Source organism: Centrocercus urophasianus, unplaced genomic scaffold (assembly GCF_019232065.1).
Source record: "Centrocercus urophasianus isolate 14NV4802_14NV808 unplaced genomic scaffold, USGS_Curo_1.0 seq_14, whole genome shotgun sequence".
Taxonomy (NCBI): domain Eukaryota; kingdom Metazoa; phylum Chordata; class Aves; order Galliformes; family Phasianidae; genus Centrocercus; species Centrocercus urophasianus.
This window is the reverse complement of record NW_024884586.1, coordinates 46,408,687-46,419,931: the sequence shown is the minus strand read 5'-3', so window position 1 is coordinate 46,419,931 and position 11,245 is coordinate 46,408,687.

Here is an 11,245-nt window from a genome sequence, read left to right as displayed (position 1 = left end):
ACAGCCCATGAGAACATACAGCCCATGAGAACATACAGCCCATGAGAACATACCTCTGATCCTAGGAGCTACACCAAAAGTAAGCACATCGCAAAAAGAGGCTGGATGTGTTCTGATTCCTCAGGCTCATCAAAGGGTCATGTCCCACACTTCACAAATGGAAAGGAAATATTGGGGATCAATCTGCAAAGGAGGTGCAGGAGAGTTTACCATCCAGGAACATGAAAAGGAGGAGAGATGGAGGTTGTTCACTTCCTGCCCTCAGTTCAAGCAGGGGGAGAAAGGCAAGGCAGAGATTTGATATGTTATGGGAAACGGTATGTGGAGCATAAGATACAAAAGAGATGGGAATTTGCCTTAGCATGTGCACTTGTTTTAATCAGTTCCAGACATTTTTTCTTGGAAAATCCAAAATTGTCAAGATTATGAAATGGAGCCGATTCATGTTCAAGGGTGCGTAGAGTTACTCATCATTGGAGTAGGAGCACTGAAATCTTCCTAAGGATTCTTTCTGACAACATATTTTCATTTTCTGTTCAGAGGTGGAGAAGAAGCCACAAGCCACAAATGTTCATAGTTTATATTAATTATGAATTCTCTTCAATTTCAGAAGAGCTGTTGGTAACTACTATAAATGAAGTCATCGCCCAGAGGCCAAAATTAAATCCATAGTCTTCCTGTGCAACGCGATGGGAAAGGCAGAAGCTTTGACAGAGTCCAGGACATTTACAGGATGCTGAGGGAGCTGCTGAGAGTTAGCTAATAGCAAATCAAGTATGAGAATGACTCTGAAAACCCATCCCACACTTCAGGCAGGGCTACAAATGATGTACCTTGAGTTATGTGCCATACAGAATCTAGCCGAAATCCCAGTGATAGTTGGGATTACAAATAATTGGGAAGAGTTCACCTTTTTACAGGGCATCTGCCCACTTTCATTGTAACTGTCTACCACATAGAGCTCTTGCCTGGAAAGGGACTTTCTAAGCCTTTTTTAAAATATGATCACTGATATTAATTCACTGTCATTATAGTTCTCTTCACTGCAGGTAAATGGAGAACATCCACAGTATCACAGAGAACCTTCTCCTTTCATTCTGCTGAAAGTACCAGTGAGACATCTCCTTCAGTCTTCCATCTTTGGGATGCTATGTGCTCTGTGTCCTGGGGCTGGGTCTCAGGAAAAGGCCAGGTGCTCTCAGTGATTCTCACAACAGCTTGCATTACCAACTGCACCATTTTGCAGATAATGCAGCCCATGTATCCCAGGGCAAATCAGAACCAGTATAACCAGTATTTTGAATGGAAGCAGTGCTGCAGACTCTCGCTCTGAGGGTTGTGTGATCATTGCTGTTTTTCTTAATTGTGAAGAAAGTGCTCAGGACTATGTGGGTGTATGCGATATTCCCTCAAATGTAAATTAAGCTTTAAAAATATCATCGTGAAGTGAGCAATTAAAATTTTAGTGGCGGATGATTTAAAATATGTAGGAGGATTTAGTGTCTCGCCCTCAGACATCCGAGTCCTTAAGTCAAGTGCATTGTCACGATGGATCAGTTCCAGAATATTTACTTGGCTCGCCAGAAATGGGACTCAGAGGCATCCACTGGGCTCAATTCAAGGAAACAACCGGTAAATCTCCTACTGTGGCAACTGCCTGACCCCATGGTTGTCTGAAAATTCCTGCCACCTTCTCATTTGTCCTGGCAGTGGCACAGGGCACTGAGCAGAAATGCCCAAGGATGCCCAGGCAGCAGTAACAGGTAAGGCCAGGATCTCAGCTGAATCCTCCTGTGGTTCAGACACACAGCAAACACAAGACCTCACTCCACCTGAAACCTTTGGGAGCTCATTTGGCTAGGTATGCTCAGTGCCTCGTGGCACCGAGTTTGTCTTTGTTAACAGAAATATTCAAATATTCACCTAGGGGGTGATCTAAATTCAGTTATAGCTGTGCTAGGTGATCTGAATTGACAGGTATTGGGAGTTCCAGTTCTTGTGTTGGAGCCCCCTGAATCCTGCCTTTGGATGGAATGAAAGTTAAGCAGCTGAAGGTTTAGACTCAGGGTGTGTAAGTGGTTGGAGCCGGCCAAGGACATGAGATTGCTGATTCACAGAGCTGTGGTGCAGCTGTGCTTAAAGCACAGAGAAGAAGCAGGAGTTCTGCGTTAATTTGCCTGCACACCTCCTAATCCCACCCTCGTGATCTGCTACGGTTGCTGCGAAGCAAGCAATGAAATGGGATGTATAGAAAGAGAAGCATTCATTATGGAGGGAATGGGAGGCTGCTTATGTGTTTGATCACTGTGTTTCTGGAAAGAAAAAAGTCATTAACCAAACTTGGCTGGAGGAACTTGCAATGTAGGTTCAACTGCTGAGAAGCCGTGTTCTCAGGATTGTTTTGTTTTGCCCCTTCATTGTGCTAGAAACTACATCCTGCTGATGAAGGAGCTTTTAAAACCAGCTCAGCCAGGCTGGTCTAAGGAAGGCTAAACAGTGTTCATGAAAGGATTGCAGTTGTCATGCTCCCCCATCTTAAATTTTGCTTTTTTTCTGCCTAATCTCATGTTTTCCTCCTTACGTCTTGTAGATTGAATGCTTACTATACGTAATGTAGCTTTGCCATATGTGGCTGTCCTGCTGTCCACCTCTATCTATGTATAGATGCATGTGTATGCATGCACACCTCTTTTAGTATGCTTTCTTACCATTAGCTCTTTCTGCTTTCTCACCTGCTTTTGTTTGCTGGGAACCTACCTAGGTCTCACCTAGGACAGAACTCTGATTTTTTCTGGTGAACCTGGACTTTGTTAAGACACTGGAGATGCACACTGACCCAGTTGCTTGTGAACATACCGTATGTCCTTGGATGAGCGTGAGGATAATTATCCAATGTCATTTACACAATCAAATCATAAACAAATCCTAGCTAAAATGATTAAGTCTGTAGATAGAATCACAGATTTCTGCACATCATTCATATGAAAATAGAGCTGACCCTTCTGTCCTAGAGAACTTTGCAGTCTGAGTCCACAGGCTTTGAGTTCCATGGTAATGCCAGCTTGCTTTGTGTCGTATCCAAAGAAAAACAGAGAGAGCAAGGCAAACTCAAAGTAAAGCTAGCAGCCCTCTTTCAAGTGCAGATTTAATAAGAACACCTTCTTAGCTCAGCAAGATCTCTGCCCTTCCTCAAAACACTCAGTAGAGCAGAACCAGGACTTTTATTTTGAGAAAGAAATGGAATATGAATGGTGCACGGGGCTGTTCATCATGCTGCTATTGCACACCATGTACAGCAAAATCTTGGCACACTGTGCTTTGCTCAAGTGGCTGACCGTAGTGTTTAGCTAAGTAACAACTGCCTGAGAGATTTTTAATGAAAATGCTGTATTTTTTCTATTACTTAACAAGCTACTTTGATTTTTTTAACAGTGCTTGGAAAAACCACACTGCAGGATGTCAGACTCTCTTACCATGAGCTCAGTGTCTGCTGAGGTGCAGTCCACAGCACCCCAAGAACACAAGTAGATCAGTCCCTGAACTAAAATGCAGTTATTTTTGCCAGAGCATTCCAAACACTTGCAGAAACACGGGAAATTGGAATAAATCTCAAATCCAAACCTCAGATCGTGTTCTCTGTAAGCCTGGCCAAGTTTTATTAGTTGTATCCCTGAACCTGGGCCATGTCTTCAACAAATCTGATATGACACAGCTTTTGACTTAAACGGTTTAGAAGCATAAATTTAAAATGCTTGTACAAATAATTACTTATTGCCTTCTGGTTTCAGCTGCATTTTTGGCCACAGACAGTTACTAATATAAATGCTCTTTTCATGCAGAGATGGAGGAAGCTTGTGTGTGGGTGGCCCTTGGGAAAAAAAGAATGAACACTTGCTTTCTTAGTGTTGAAATACTTTCTGCAGAGATGGTGAAGGTAAGAACAATAAACAGATTGAGATGTAAGAGAAATTATTTAGGTCCAGGTTTAGAATTGCTTAATGGGCCTCCAGGGCTCTCCTAGTTCCAAATAAAGCTCAGAAGAGCCAGAAGTTCTTAACACCTCTGAAAGGCATTATGCTGTTACCAGGAGGTGAAAACCTTATAAAGGTATTTGTTCTCTCTGAGCTTCTATATGAATAACACATAGAAGTTGATCCTTTGTAGATCAACTGATGAGAAGTGCCAGAAGAGCTATGTTCCATCAACACCTCAGGTGCACTTCTGAATAATTTCCATGTTGCCTTTCAGACCCAGAAAGTTTCTCACCCCTCTACAAAAACATTTTGTTGAAACCATTGATGTATCCTTGCTGACAATTAAAATCTGAAGTATTAACTTGATAAAATAAAACTGATGCTTTGTAAGAGCTGTTCTCAAGCTCTTCCTCATGAGAAGCACTAACTGAACAGTGCTCAAAAGAAAAGTGTAGGAAGTACAAGATTATTACAACATCTCCTCCCACTGTGCTGGAAAACTGATGTCAAACTCATATTCATGTCTTCTAGCTATGCCAAAACAGCAAAAGCCACTGCACCAGAGTGTGCGTGTATGGTGTATTAGGCATCTCATTGCTTCAAAGAAGTACAAAAACAAAGCAGAGGATCATCGTGAAGATGATAGCAGGGAAGGTTTCAGGAGAAATCCGTGCTAACAGATACCGACCCACTGACTGCAAATCCAAACTTCACATGGCCAAGGGCCACATGGCCAGCATCTGTAGTGGTCACTTCCTAGGGCGGCCCTGGGGTTAGGAGGTGGCCCTGGCTGGGCTGGGAGAGGTGTCCATATGGGACAGGTACCCATGTGGAAGAGGTGTCCTTGTGAGAGAGAGCTGTCCTTGTACCAACCCCTCTGCACACCCAGGCTTGCTGCAGGGCAGGAGCAGGACCTGGTGTGGAGACTTCAATTCTTGCTTCCCTGTGCTGTCTGTTCTGAGTTGTGCGTATGACCAGCCCAGTAAAGATGGCAGAAATTCGTGAAGGAAACTGTTTAAGGAACAAGCAGGGCTGGATCACAGCTTGCTTCCAAAGGAGGCTTCAAACATCTCAATAGAGCTCCATGGCATTTCACCTGAGAAAAGGTTGGTATAAAGAACCTGGATGGCAGAGGAGTGCGAAGTTTGCCTTAAGAAACAAAAACCACAGGACAGAGTTTGCAGACTGAGGGCTAAAGGGTGGGCAGCTGCAAAATGTTATCTAAAAGAAGCCAGTGAAAAGATATGGAATGGCTTTTTAATTACTCTGTCTGGGAAAAGATTATACAGAGATTAAGGGAAGGGCATGTTTGCAGAGATAATACAAATTGAGGAACAGCCAAGAGATCAGAGGTTGCTGTAAGTCTCACCAACCAGCCCGTACCTCTCACCCATGAAGGCACACAGTGCAGCTCCCTCCAGAGCCAGTGCTGCCAGCACAACACAGGCAGGCTTTACCTCCACTCTGGGCAAGTGCTGTAGTTACAGGGAGCAGAGCAAGGACACGTGGGTGGAGAAAGTACCCCAAAACAGTGAATTAGAAATGCTGAGGTCTTCTGGTTAGGTGTTTTTTTGTTGTTGTTGCTTATGCTTGGGTTTTTTTTTCTTTTGTGATGTTTATGCTTATGTTTATGCTTAACTTATATTTTGTATCTAATTTTCCTTTACCCTCTTCTTCCCTCAGAAATCTGCTGCTGGTCCAGGGCCTCTGCACATCTAAAACCATATGATGTAAAAAGATGGCTCAGGGCAGAGTCTTGGATCCAAGTGGTGCAAATGAGCATGTGGCAACTCAGAGCAAGCAGTGCTGCCAGGCAGAGAAAGGTCTGAGCTTGATTTCCTTGGTCTCTTACTAGGCTGAGATGATCTCTGCTGATTCTCTGGAGATGAGAACCATCTAGCAGATAAGTAATCAGGTCCAAGCTCTGCTCTTTGCCGCTTTCTAAAGCAGAAGTGTTGCAGCCTTTCTAGCTGTCTTTCCTCTTTGAAGTTGTACCTGGTGTGTGTAAAACTGGGTGCAGGCTTAGCAGAAGTCTGCATGTGAATCTGATGTGTGTTGCTGTGTTTTTTCCCACAGAGTTATTGATGCAGGTTTTCATGCCACTGAAATGTACTTGTCAGGAGAGAGATCCATGTTTCTCTTCTGCGAATACATGGCCATTCTCATAACAAAAATTGAGTCCAAGATGTGAAAGGAAAGAGATGACTGAAGTGAAAGAACAATGCAAATGCTGAATTCATCCCCCCAGATTTTGATGTCTCTCAGTCTCTCTCTCTGGATAACTCATCTGTGTTGTGCTGTCATTAAAATACCTACTATTTGACATGAGCAAACTTACAGAAAATGTATGGATCTTTTTTTTTTGCTTTGTCTTTTTCATACAAGTATGTATTTGTGATCTTAACCTTCCCCCAGTATTGTTATGAACTTATTTACCCTCATCAATGAGCTCTTCCACGCTTTTCTTTTAGAAAAGACATCGAGTGGAAAAAGATACAGCTGAAAAAGGTTCTCTCAGTGGCCAGATATTTTCAGTGTTTGTACATGAGTCAAATTCTGTAGTTGAAAATGTATCTACAGCTCAGTAAGACAATTGAAATGGCAATGGAGACTTGAAGAGTTCATGTGCTGAATGATGTCTCAGTTCCCTTCTCTACTTTCCTGCACTTTGCTGCTCACACATGAGAGTAGATACAGTATGCATGCAGTGACTTTAAAGAAGGTGATGCACAATCCCAGGCAGGAAATCCCAATCTGATGACATGGGAATGTGGTGCCAAGCAGGAGGGTGTGCATCTGAGCTGCAGGCCCCATTTGGGTCTCACACAGGGCAACTGTGTTGTAGATTGCAATAAGGGCCATTTGCTATTACTTACAGGACTTAGGAATGCATACTATTTCCTACAAATAGGAAACTTACAAACATGTTAAATAATTTGTCCGAAGAACAACATTTTGTTTTCCTTCACTGACTGCTATATATATGCTGTGTAAACAGAAAAATTGTTTAGATCTATTTCAGAGAATTAAAAGAGCATGGAATGAGTTTGTCTTACTTTGCTTGCCACCTGTTTAAATAAATGCAGAAGTTACTGTAGACCCAGCTGTCCAGAGCCTGGGAAGCAAAGCCCATGCATCATCTGTATGATTGATTTTAATCCTCACTGTGCCATGGCTCTGAAGCACAATAAATCAGTGCCTTGGCAGAGCTCAGGAAGAGCGCTGGCTCAAAGCTGTAACCCAGCTCTGGGTATCATCAGTCACTTTTTGAGGATAACTTCTGCATCTCTTGAAAAGAATGAGGAAATCCATTGGATTGGGGAAACAAGCAAATGGCAGTGGAGTGAGGCAGGTCATAAAAATGTAAGAAAGTCTGTGTCTTTAGAAAGGCTGAGAGGGGACAGCACATGGTTCCACTTCTTTGGGACCATTCACATCTTTGCAAGCAGCAGGTTTACTTCAAGGGCTGGAGTGAAGGCATAGCTCCTCTCAGCATATCAGTGATTAAACTCAAGCCATTATACAGAGTAATAGAATAGGTGGCATGTTCTTATCTAAATGGCATGTAATCTTTGCAGTGTGAAGTTATAACCCATATGCCAGAGGCTTGCTTTTCACAATGTCAAGGTCTTTGCAGCCATATGCGCAAATTGTATTGTGTTCTCATCTGCATTTACTCATTTACATTTACTTATAAATTGTGGGTGAACACACAGATCAAAGAGTTTGAATTCAGTGGGGCAGAGGTAGAATCATAGAATCATAGAATCACAGAATCATAGGATCATTGAATCACAAAATGGCCTGGGTTGAAAAGGACCACAATGATCACCCAGTTTCAACCCCCTGCTATGAGCAGGGTCACCAACCACGAGACCAGGCTGCCCAGGGCCACATCCAGCCTGGAAACAGGGAGAAGGGGAACACCATGCTGAGCTGCGGCTGGGTTGGACATCTGCTAAATCATGAACTCATGCAAGCAAATACATCTCCCTAAAGGCCACCTGTATGATGTGCATCCAGCTGTGGGGATTCAGCAAACCTTGCCACCACCCACCTGCAAAATGTCAGTGCAGGAAGGAGCGTAGGGCAAAGCCCTCAAGTTTTCCTATGCCTGTCACAACACCTCAGGCACTGGATGCACAACAGCTTCATGCCCTTCCCCAAAATGTGGCATTTACAAGCAAGTTTCACCCACATGGGGCTCCAGAGTCATGAAGGACAGCACCTAGGATGTAGATAGCCCAAAGTGTCACGCTAAGTGATGTTCTCATCCTCAAACTCCTGACTGACGTGAGGATTCCCTACTTATTGTGTTCTATGGGCGCATGGTGGGGTTGAAAATAAGGCATTGATGGTAAATAAACACAAAAGAGCACTGCTGCTTGGTCACCTCAAGCAGGGAAGAGGAGAGATCTCCTGACTCTTGACAGGGAACTCAGTTTTTGGCACAGGCACTTTGTTCTGTGTGGAAGGACCAGGAGCCCTGTATTTGTGAGCTGAACAATAGCATTAGTGGAAAAAAAGGGTGGGACTGAACACTCAAGGCTGCCTGCAGGCTGCTGTGACCTGCAAGGCACAAGCTGGCACACACAGGAGGGCAGAAGGGCTTCCAGCTTTCACGTTTGTGCTGGGCAGAGAATGGTGCCAGTGTGTGCATGTCTGCTGGGTTTCTGACCACAGAAAATGCATACAAAAGCATATATGGTAAGTGTGAAATATCAGTCTGCCCTTAGAGATGATGCTGAGTTTCAGTATCCCTATAAAGCCTTAACAAAGCACCCAACTGCAAAGGCAAACAAAAGAAGGTGTATGATGAGGAGGGTGCAGCATCCTTCCTTGCACTGACATCCCGCCCCTCTGCCCCCTCATAGGACCTTATACGGTCTGAGATCTTGCTGCAGTAATGGAAGAGGACACGAGGTTTTAGTGCCTATCTAATACACTCCCTGAGTAGAAAAAATGAGTCCAGTATTTACCTTGAGATTTAACCTGGACACCAAAGTAATCCTGATCAATCTGTGTTTTCTATTCGTGTTGGGTTTTAATGTGCAAAGTTGAACTGCGGAATGCTTTAGCTTATTGTGTAACAGAAATCATTACTGAAGGCCTTGATTGGATATAGGAAGTATTTTTTGTTCAAAATCTTCATATTTTATAAATATTCTTTGCAGCCATAGAAATCTTTAAAAAATTTCCTGAAATAAATAAAAACTAGGCGTTCTTTTCTGCATATCACCAAATTCAAAGCAAAAACAAGGCAGAGTTTTCATGTATTGCTGGGTCGTGTTCTTTGCGCAGCCTGTGGGAGACTGGCATCCCCATCATTGCAGCCCCATGGTCACCTTTCTTTGGGGAACCTCTGGTGCTGCCCCTGAAAGCTTCTTCTCTCTCCATTTTTCTGGTAAGGAATTCAGATCTTGGAGACAAATTAAACCAGTAGTTAATGTAGCTGAAAGGCTACACACGTGATGGCATGGGCCAAGTGAGTTCTCCTGGTGCCATCACAGTGGACTTTCCCAGCATAGTCTCGCACATGTTTCTAAGCTCATCATTCACTTCCACATGGTTCTTATCAGGACTATAAAAAATAGCTACTGCTTTTTAAGATTTCCAGGGAAACACCCCTCCCTATAACTTCTCTTTTGCTCCAGCTTCACGTCAAATCATTCTTTTAAAGCACACAAGGCAGCACAGATAAAAATTCCTGTCTCTCATGTTTTCATGATTGCAAGGGGATGGTGCATATTGCATGCTGTTATTCTGCACTTAGGCAAGCATGCAATGGATCAAACCAGCCAAAAATCACTTTCTTCTGTTGCTTTCACCTGTCAGCTTTAAGGCTAGAGCAAGAAAGTTTGATTCCATGATGTTTCAAACGCAGCAGGGCCGGTCTTCAGTCTGTCCTCCCTTCCTGAATGGAGAAACTTGGGGTCACATGCCATTTACAAATATTGGGATACACCTTCAAAACATTTTGTAGAGGCATTTCCAACAGCTAGTTCCAGTGGTAGCAATTCCTGCTTCAATAAATTGCTCCTGAATGCTCATCACTTGCTAGCCCAGAGTGATCACTGTGATTCACACAGCCTAATAGTGATAGGATAAAGGTGGAAGGGCTTTAAAATAAGAGGGGAAATTCAGATTAGATGTTAGAAAGAATTTTTTTATTCAGAGTGGTGAGGCCCTGGCACTGCTGCACAGAGCTGTGGGTGCCCCATCCCTGGAGGTGTCCAAGGCCATGGATGGGCCCTGGGCAGCCTGAGCTGGTGGGAGGCAATCAGCCCACGGCAGGGAGTGGGACTGGATGTCCTGTAAGGTCCCTTCCAACCTAACCATTCTGATGAGCATTTCAGCTTGCCCCGCTAGATGTCAGTGTTGCTTCTGCAAACCGCAGGAGCTGCGGCAGACACCAGGATTCTTTTGCTTGTTCAATTGCATTTGCTTTTTTGGAAATGAGGCACTCGTTTCTATACGAGCCACGGCAGCCCCACCTTAACACAGCCGTAATATTCCTGATGTCTTCAGTGCCTGTGTCCTGGCAGCGTTTGAAGCTCCAGGAGCATCCTGGAAGATGGGGATCTTGCCTTCCATAGAAGAGTGCTGGGCAGGAATGGAAAGAATATTTCCATCAGTCAGTGTTTGTTCAATGCCTGGCCAAGGACAGCACAAGAAACTGATTGGAAATTGAAAAAGAAAAAAAAAATCCATTTTCTTCCTCTTACCTAATGAAGGAAGAAAGAAGATGAAGTTAAGAGGTTTCATTTCTGAAATCTTGGAACCCATAAAAGGTAAAAATCCAATCGCAGAAAATGTTCTTTTATTTAAAAAATCAGTTTTAATATTTTAAAAGCATAAGCTCTTTCCCAATACGTATTCAGGACATTTAAGGCACAGTAAAAGCACATTTTAAAGCAAATGATCACTCATTTTTAATTGTAAGCCAACCTCCACCTAGCCTGACCTAGATGAAAAATAATCCCTTTTTTATACATTCAGAAAAAAAATCATTCATCACTTCTAATAGTTTTACTAAGGAGATAATTAGGAGTCTGAATAAATGCATGTTAGATACAAACTCCTCTGAACAAGTAAAGGTGACAGGTGCCCTCCTGGTTAGTCACACCTCATTAATTCTGGCTGTCACTGAGATCAATCCTTTAACAACTGAAATAACTGTAAGGACCCACTGTAAAATGGAAATTAAAATAGCAGCCAGTTTTGTTTTTTTAACCAAGGTTTTTCTGATCGTTAAACTCTGTCACCGTTAA